Source organism: Pristiophorus japonicus, unplaced genomic scaffold, assembly GCF_044704955.1.
Source record: "Pristiophorus japonicus isolate sPriJap1 unplaced genomic scaffold, sPriJap1.hap1 HAP1_SCAFFOLD_686, whole genome shotgun sequence".
NCBI lineage: Eukaryota > Metazoa > Chordata > Chondrichthyes > Pristiophoridae > Pristiophorus > Pristiophorus japonicus.
In genome coordinates this window covers 1-8,690 of record NW_027254599.1, presented here as the reverse complement: position 1 = coordinate 8,690, position 8,690 = coordinate 1, and positions in this window count along the sequence as shown.

The following is an 8,690-nucleotide window of genomic DNA, read 5'->3' as shown; positions in this document are numbered from 1 at the left end:
CTCCGACAGTGAGGCACTCCCTCAGTACTGTCCCTCCGACAGTGCGGCACTCCCTCAGTACTGCTCCTCCGACAGTGCAGCACTCCCTCAGTACTGCCCCTCCGACAGTGCGGTGCTCCCTCAGTACTGTCCCTCCTACAGTGCGGCACTCCCTCAGTACTGTCCCTCCGACAGTGCGGCACTCCCTCAGTACTGCCCCTCCGACAGTGCGGCTCTCCCTCAGTACTGTCCCTCCGACAGTGCAGCACTCCCTCAGTACTGCCCCTCCGACAGTGCGGTGCTCCCTCAGTACTGTCCCTCCTACAGTGCGGCACTCGCTCAGTACTGTCCCTCCGACAGTGCGGCACTCCCTCAGTACTGCCCCTCCGACAGTGCGGCTCTCCCTCAGTACTGTCCCTCCGACAGTGCGGCACTCCCTCAGTACTGCCCCTCTGACAGTGCTGCACTCCCTCAGTACTGCCCCTCCGACAGTGTGGTGCTCCCTCAGTACTGTCCCTCCGACAGTGAGGCACTCCCTCAGTACTGTCCCTCCGACAGTGCGGCACTCCCTCAGTACTGCTCCTCCGACAGTGCAGCACTCCCTCAGTACTGCCCCTCCGACAGTGCGGTGCTCCCTCAGTACTGTCCCTCCTACAGTGCGGCACTCCCTCAGTACTGTCCCTACGACAGTGCGGCACTCCCTCAGTACTGCCCCTCCGACAGTGCGGCTCTCCCTCAGTACTGTCCCTCCGACAGTGCGGCACTCCCTCAGTACTGTCCCTCCGACAGTGCGGCGCTCCCTCAGTACTGTCCCTCCGACAGTGCAGCACTCCCTCAGTACTGCCCCTCCGACAGTGCGGTGCTCCCTCAGTACTGTCCCTCCTACAGTGCGGCACTCGCTCAGTACTGTCCCTCCGACAGTGCGGCACTCCCTCAGTACTGCCCCTCCGACAGTGCGGCTCTCCCTCAGTACTGTCCCTCCGACAGTGCGGCACTCCCTCAGTACTGCCCCTCTGACAGTGCTGCACTCCCTCAGTACTGCCCCTCCGACAGTGTGGTGCTCCCTCAGTACTGTCCCTCCGATAGTGCGGCACTCCCTCAGTACTGCCCCTCCGACAGTGCGGTGCTCCCTCAGCACTGTCCCTCCGACAGTGCGGCACTCCCTCAGTACTGCCCCTCCGACAGTGCGGTGCTCCCTCCGTACTGTCCCTCCGACAGTGCTGCCCTCCCCCTGTACTGCCCCTCCGACAGTGCGGCACTCCCTCAGTACTGCCGCTCCGACAGTGCGGCACTCCCTCAGTACTGCCCCTCTGACAGTGCTGCACTCCCTCAGTACTGCCCCTCCGACAGTGTGGCACTCCCTCAGTACTGTCCCACCGACAGTGCGGCACTCCCTCAGTACTGTCCCTCCGACAGTGCTGCACTCCCTCAGTACTGCCCCTCTGACAGTGCTGCACTCCCTCAATACTGCCCCTCCGACAGTGCGGCGCTCCCTCAGTACTGCCCCTCCGACAGTGCTGCACTCCCTCATTACTGCCCCTCCGACAGTCGCTCCCTCAGTACTGCCCCTCCGGCAGTGCGGCGCTCCCTCAGTACTGTCCCTCCGACAGTGTGGCGCTCCCTCAGTACTGCCCCTCCAACAGTGCGGCACTCCCTCAGTATTGTCCCTCCGATAGTGCGCCACTCCCTCAGTACTGCCCCTCCGACAGTGCGGCACTCCCTCAGTAATGCCCCTCCGACAGTGCGGTGCTCCCTCAGTACAGTCCCTCCGACAGTGCGGTGCTGCCTCAGTACTGTCCCTCCTACAGTGCGGCACTCCCTCAGTACTGTCCCTCCGACAGTGCGGCACTCCCTCAATACTGCCCCTCCGACAGTGCGGTGCTCCCTCAGTACTGTCCCTCCAACAGTGCGGCACTCCCTCAGTACTGCCCCTCCGACAGTGCGGTGCTCCCTCAGTACTGTCCCTCCGACAGTGCTGCACTCCCTCAGTACTGCCCCTCCGACAGTGCGGCACTCCCTCAGTACTGCCCCTCCGACAGTGCGGCACTCCCTCAGTACTGCCCCTCTGACAGTGCTGCACTCCCTCAGTACTGCCCTTCCGACAGTGCGGCACTCCCTCAGTACTGTCCCTCCGACAGTGCGGCACTCCCTCAGTACTGTCCCTCCGACAGTGCTGCACTCCCTCAGTCCTGTCCCTCCGACAGTGCTGCACTCCCTCAGTACTGCCCCTCCGACAGTGCGGTGCTCCCTCAGTACTGCCCCTCCGACAGTGCTGCACTCCCACAGTACTGCCCCTCCGACAGTCGCTCCCTCAGTACTGCCCCTCCGACAGTGCGGCACTCCCTCAATACTGCCCCTCCGACAGTGCGGTGCTCCCTCAGTACTGCCCCTCCGACAGTGCGGCACTCCCTCAGTACTGCCCCTCCGACAGTGCGGCACTCCCTCAGTACTGTCCCTCCGACAGTACGGCACTCCCTCAGTACTGCCCCTCCGACAGTGCGGCGCTCCCTCATATTGCCCCTCCGACAGTGCGGCGCTCCCTCAGTACTGCCTCTCCGATAGCGCAGTGCCGTGCTCCCTCAGTACTGCCCCTCCGACAGTGCAGCGCTCCCTCAGTACTGCCCCTCCGACAGTGCAGCGCTCCATCAGTACTGCCCCTCCGACAGTGCGGCGCTCCCTCAGTACAGCCCCTCCGACAGTGAGGCACTCCCTCAGTACTGTCCCTCCGACAGTGCGGCACTCCCTCAGTACTGCCCCTCCGAAAGTGCGGCACTCCCTCAGTACTGCCCCTCCGACAGTGCGGCACTCCCTCAGTACTGCCCCTCTGACAGTGCAGCACTCCCTCAGTACTGCCCCTCCGACAGTGCGGCACTCCCTCAGTACTGCCCCTCCGATAGCGCAGTGCGGTGCTCCCTCAGTACTGCCCCTCCGACAGTGCGGCACTCCCTCAGTACTGCCCCTCTGACAGTGCGGCACTCCCTCAGTACTGCCCCTCCGACAGTGCGGCACTCTCTCAGTACTGCCCCTCCGACAGTGCGGCACTCCCTCAGTACTGCCCCTCCGATAGCGCAGTGCGGTGCTCCCTCAGTACTGCCCCTCCGACAGTGCGGCACTCCCTCAGTACTGCCCCTCCGACAGTGCGGCACTCCCTCAGTACTGTCCCTCCGACAGAGCGGCACTCCCTCAGTACTGCCCCTCCGACAGTGCGGCTCTCCCTCAGTACTGCCCCTCCGACAGTGCGGCGCTCCCTCAGTACTGCACCTCCGATATCGCAGTGCGGTGCTCCCTCAGTACTGCCCCACCGACAGTGCGGCACTCCCTCAGTACTGCCCCTCTGACAGTGCGGCACTCCCTCAGTACTGCCCCTCCGACAGTACGGCACTCCCTCAGTACTGCCCCTCCGACAGTGCGGCACTCCCTCAGTACTGCCCCTCCGACAGTGCGGCACTCCCTCAGTCCTGCCCCTCCGATAGCACAGTGCGGTGCTCCCTCAGTACTGGCCCTCCGACAGTGCGGCACTCCCTCAGTACTGCCCCTCCGACAGTGCGGCACTCCCTCAGTACTGCCCCTCCGACAGTGCGGCACTCCCTCAGTACTGCCCCTCTGACAGTGCAGCACTCCCTCAGTACTGCCCCTCTGACAGTGCGGCTCTCCCTCAGTACTGCCCCTCCGACAGTGCGGCGCTCCCTCAGTACTGCCCCTCCGATAGCGCAGTGCGTTGCTCCCTCAGTACTGCCCCTCCGACAGTGCGGCACTCCCTCAGTACTGCCCCTCTGACAGTGCGGCACTCCCTCAGTACTGCCCGTCCGACAGTGCGGCACTCCCTCAGTACTGCCCCTCCGACAGTGTGGCACTCCCTCAGTACTGCCCCTCCGATAGCGCAGTGCGGTGCTCCCTCAGTACTGCCCCTCCGACAGTGCGGCACTCCCTCAGTACTGCTCCTCCGACAGTGCGGCACTCCCTCAGTACTGTCCCTCCGACAGTGCGGCACTCCCTCAGTACTGCCCCTCCGACAGTGCGGCTCTCCCTCTGTACTGCCCCTCCGAAAGTGCGGCGCTCCCTCAGTACTGCATCTCCGATAGCGCAGTGCGGTGCTCCCTCAGTACTGCCCTTCCGACAGTGCGGCACTCCCTCAGTACTGCCCCTCTGACAGTGCGGCACTCCCTCAGTATTGCACCTCCGACAGTACGGCACTCCCTCAGTACTGCCACTCCGACAGTGCGACGCTCCCTCAGTACTGCCCCTCTGACAGTGCGGCACTCCCTCAGTACTGCCCCTCCGACAGTGCGACGCTCCCTCAGTACTGCCCCTCTGACAGTGCGGCACTCCCTCAGTACTGCCCCTCCGACAGTGCGGCACTCCCTCAGTACTGCCCCTCCGACAGTGCGGCACTCCCTCAGTACTGCCCCTCCGATAGCGCAGTGCGGTGCTCCCTCAGTACTGCCCCTCCGACAGTGCGGCACTCCCTCAGTACTGCCCCTCCGACAGTGCGGCACTCCCTCAGTACTGCCCCTCCGACAGTGCGGCACTCCCTCAGTACTGCCCCTCCGACAGTGCGGCACTCCCTCAGTACTGCTCCTCCGACAGTACCGCGCTCCCTCAGTACTGTCCCTCCGACAGTGCGGCACTCGCTCAGTACTGTCCCTCCGACAGTGCGGCACTCCCTCAGTACTGCCCCTCCGACAGTACCGCGCTCCCTCAGTACTGCCCCTCCGACAGTGCAGCACTCCCTCAGTACTGTCCCTCCGACAGTGCGGCACTCCCTCAGTACTGTCCCTCCGACAGTGCGGCACTCCCTCAGTACTGCCCCTCCGACAGTGCGGCACTCCCTCAGTACTGCCCCTCCGAAAGTGCGGCACTCCCTCAGTGCTGCCCCTCCAACAGTGCGGCACTCCCTCAGTACTGTCCCTCCGACAGTGCGGCACTCCCTCAGTACTGCCCCTCCGACAGTGCGGCACTCCCTCAGTACTGCACCTCCGACAGTGCGGCACTCCCTCAGTACTGCCCCTCCGAAAGTGCGGCACTCCCTCAGTGCTGCCCCTCCGACAGTGCGGCACTCCCTCAGTACTGTCCCTCCGACAGTGCGGCACTCCCTCAGTACTGCCCCTCCGACAGTGCGGCACTCCCTCAGTACTGCACCTCTGACAGTGCGGCACTCCCTCAGTACTGCCCCTCCAACAGTCCCTGGGCCCCACGCTCTGGAACTCCCTCCATAAACCTCTCGACCTCTCCCTCCTCCTTTAAGACGCTCCGTAAAACCCAGCTCTTTTAACAAGCTTTTGATCAGCTGCCCGAATTTCTCCTGATGTGGCTCGGGTTCAAATTGAGTTTTATTTGTGCTCCAGGGACGTTACTGCATAAAAAGGGGCTATAAACATGAAAATGTAGTTGTTGTTGGCATGACCGGGATTTGGTGCTGATATCTGTATCTCTGTCTCTCTCTCCCTCCTTCCCTCTCTCTGCCTCTCTCTCTCCCTCCCTCCATCTCTCTGTCTCTCTCTCTCTTCTCTGTCTGTCTCTCTCTCTCTCTGTCTATCTGTCTCTCTCTCTCTCTGTCTCCCTCACTCTCTCTCTCTCTCTCTCTCTCTGTCACTCTCACTCTGCCTCTCTCTCACTCTCTCTCTCTGTCTGTCTCTCTCGCTCTCTGTCTCTCTGTCTGTCTCTCTCTCTGTCTGTCTCTCTCTCTGTCTCCCTCACTCTCTCTCTCTCTGTCTGTCTCTCTCTCTCTGTCTCCCTCACTCACTCTATCTCTCTCTCTGCCTCTCTCACTCTGCCTCTCTCTCACTCTCTCTCTCTGTCTGTCTCTCTCGCTCTCTGTCTCTCTCTCTGTCTCTCTCTCTCTGTCTGTCTCTCTCTCTCTGTCTCCCTCATTCTCTCTCTCTCTCTCTCTCTCACTGTCTCTCTCACTCTGCCTCTCTCTCACTCTCTCTCTCTCTGTCTGTCTCACTCTGTCTCTCTCTCTCCCTCAATCTCTCTCTGTCTCCCTCACTCTCTCTGTCTCTCTCTCTCTCTGTCTCTCTCTCTGTCACCCTCCCTCTCTCTCTGTCTCTCTCAATTTCTCTCTCACTCCCTCTCTCTCTCTCTCCCTCCCTCCCTCTCTCTGTCTCTCTCTCTCTCTGTCTCTCTCACTCTCTCTGTCTCTCTCTCTCTCCCTTCTTCTCTCCCTCCCTCCCTCTCACTATCTCTCTCACTGTCCCTCGCCCTCTCTCTCTCTCTCACTCTCCCTCCCTCTCACTCTCTCACACTCTCCCTCTCTCTCACTCTCCCTCCCTCTCTCTCTCTCTCTCACTGTCCCTCGCCCTCTCTCTCTCTCACTCTCCCTCCCTCTCACTCTCTCACACTCTCCCTCTCTCTCACTCTCCCTCCCTCTCTCTCTCTCTCTCACTGTCCCTCTCCCCCCTCTCTCTCACTCTCTCTCCCTCCCTCCCTTCCTCTCACTCTCCCTCTCTCTCAATCTCCCTCCCTCTCTCTCTCTCTCACTCTCTCTCGCTGTCCCTCTCCCTCCCTCTCTCTCTCACTCTCTCTCCCTCCCTCCCTTCCTCTCACTCTCTCTCTCTCTCACTGTCCCTTTCTCTGTCTCACCCTCCCTCCCTCTCACGCTCCCTCTCTCTCACTCTCCCTCCCATTCTCTCTCTCTCTCACTCTCTCTCGCTGTCCCTCTCCCTCCCTCTCTCTCTCACTCTCTCTCCCTCCCTCCCTTCCTCTCACTCTCTCTCTCTCTCTCACTGTCCCTTTCTCTGTCTCACTCTCCCTCCCTCTCACTCTCCCACTCTCTCACTCTCCCTCCCTCTCCCTCCCTCCCTCTCTCTCTCGCTCGCTTTCCCTCCCTCCCTTCCTCTCCCTCTCTCTCTCACTGTCCCTCTCTCTGTCTCACTCTCCCTCCCTCTCGCTCTCTCTCTCTCACACTGTCCCTTTCTCTGTCTCACTCTCCCTCCCTCTCACTCTCCCTCCCTCTCCCTCCCTCTCTCTCTCTCTGTCCCTCTCCCTCCCTCTCTCTCTCACTGTCTCTCTCTCTCTGTCTCACTCTCCCTCCCTCTCCCCTCCCTCTCTCTCACTCTCTCTCTCTCGTTCCCTCCCTCCCTCTCACTCTCTCTCTCTCTCACTGTCCCTCTCTCTCTCTCTCTCTCACTCTCTCTCACTCTCCCTCCCTCTCCCTCTCTCTCTCTCTCTCTCACTCTCTCTCACTGTCCCTCTCCCTCCATCTCTCTCTCACTGTCCCTCTCTCTCTCTCACTCTCCCTCCCTCTCACGCTCTCTCTCCCTCTCTCTCACTATCCCTCTCTCTCTCTCTCTCTCACTCTCCCTCCCTCTCACGCTCTCTCTCTCTCTAACTGTCCCTCTCCCTCCATCTCTCTCTCACTGTCCCCATCTCTCTCACTCTCCCTCCCTCTCACGCTCTCTCTCTCTCTCACTGTCCCGCTCCCTCCATCTCTCTCTCACTGTCCCTCCCTCTCTCTCTCACTGTCCCTCTCTCTGTCTCACTCTCCCTCCCTCTCACGCTCTCTCTCTCTCACTGTCCCTCTCTCTGTCTCACTCTCCCCCCCTCTCTCTCACTTCTCTCCCTCCCTCCCTCCGTCTCACTCTCTCTCTCACTGTCTATCTCTCTCTGTCTGACTCTCCCTCTCTCTCACTCTCCCTCACTCTCCCTCCCTCTCACTCCCTCTCTCTCTCACTCTCTCTCTCTCTCACTGTCCCTCTCTCTGTCTCACTCTCCCTCCCTCTCGCTCTCTCTCTCTCTCACTGTCCCTTTCTCTGTCTCACTCTCCCTCCCTCTCACTCTCCCTCCCTCTCCCTCTCTCTCTCTCTCTTTCTCACTGTCCCTCCCTCTCTCTCTCACTGTCCCTCTCTCTGTCTCACTCTCCCTCCCTCTCACTCTCCCTCCATCTCCCTCTCTCTCACTCTCTCTCTCTCTCACTGTCCCTCTCTCTCTCTCTCTCTCTCTCACTGTCCCTATCCCTCCCTCTCTCTCTCACTGTCCCTCTCTCTCTCTGTCTCACTCTCCCTCCCTCTCACTCTCCCTCCCTCTCCCTCCCTCTCTCTCTCTCTCTCTCTCTCTCTCACTGTCCCTCCCTCTCTCTCTCACTGTCCCTCTCTCTGTCTCACTCTCCCTCCCTCTCACTCTCCCTCCATCTCCCTCTCTCTCTCACTCTCTCTCTCTCTCTCACTGTCCCTCTCTCTCTCTCTCTCTCTCTCTCTCACTGTCCCTCTCCCTCCCTCTCTCTCTCACTGTCCCTCTCTCTCTCCCTCTCACTCTCCCTCCCTCTCACGCTCTCTCTCTCTCTCACTCTCCCTCCCTCTCGCACTCCCTCTCTCTCTCTCTCACTCTCCCTCCCTCCCTCTCCCTTCCTCTCTCTCTCACTGTCCCTCTCTCACTCTCCCTCCCTCTCTCTCTCTCTCTCTCACTGTCCTTCTCACTCTCCCTCCCTATCCCTCCCTCTCTCTCTCTCACTGTCCCTCTCCCTCCCTCTCTCTCTCACTGTCCGCTCTCACTCTCCTCTCTCTCTCTCTCTCGCTCTCTCTCACTGTCCCTCTCACTCTCCCTCCCTCTCCTTCCCTCTCTCTCTCTCTCTCACTGTCCCTCTCCCTCCCTCTCTCTCTCACTGTCCCTCTCACTCTCCCTCCCACTCCCTCCCTCTCTCTCTCTCTCTCACTGTCCCTCTCACTCTCCCTCCCTCTCCCTCCCTCTCTCTCTCTCTCGCTATCTCACTGTCC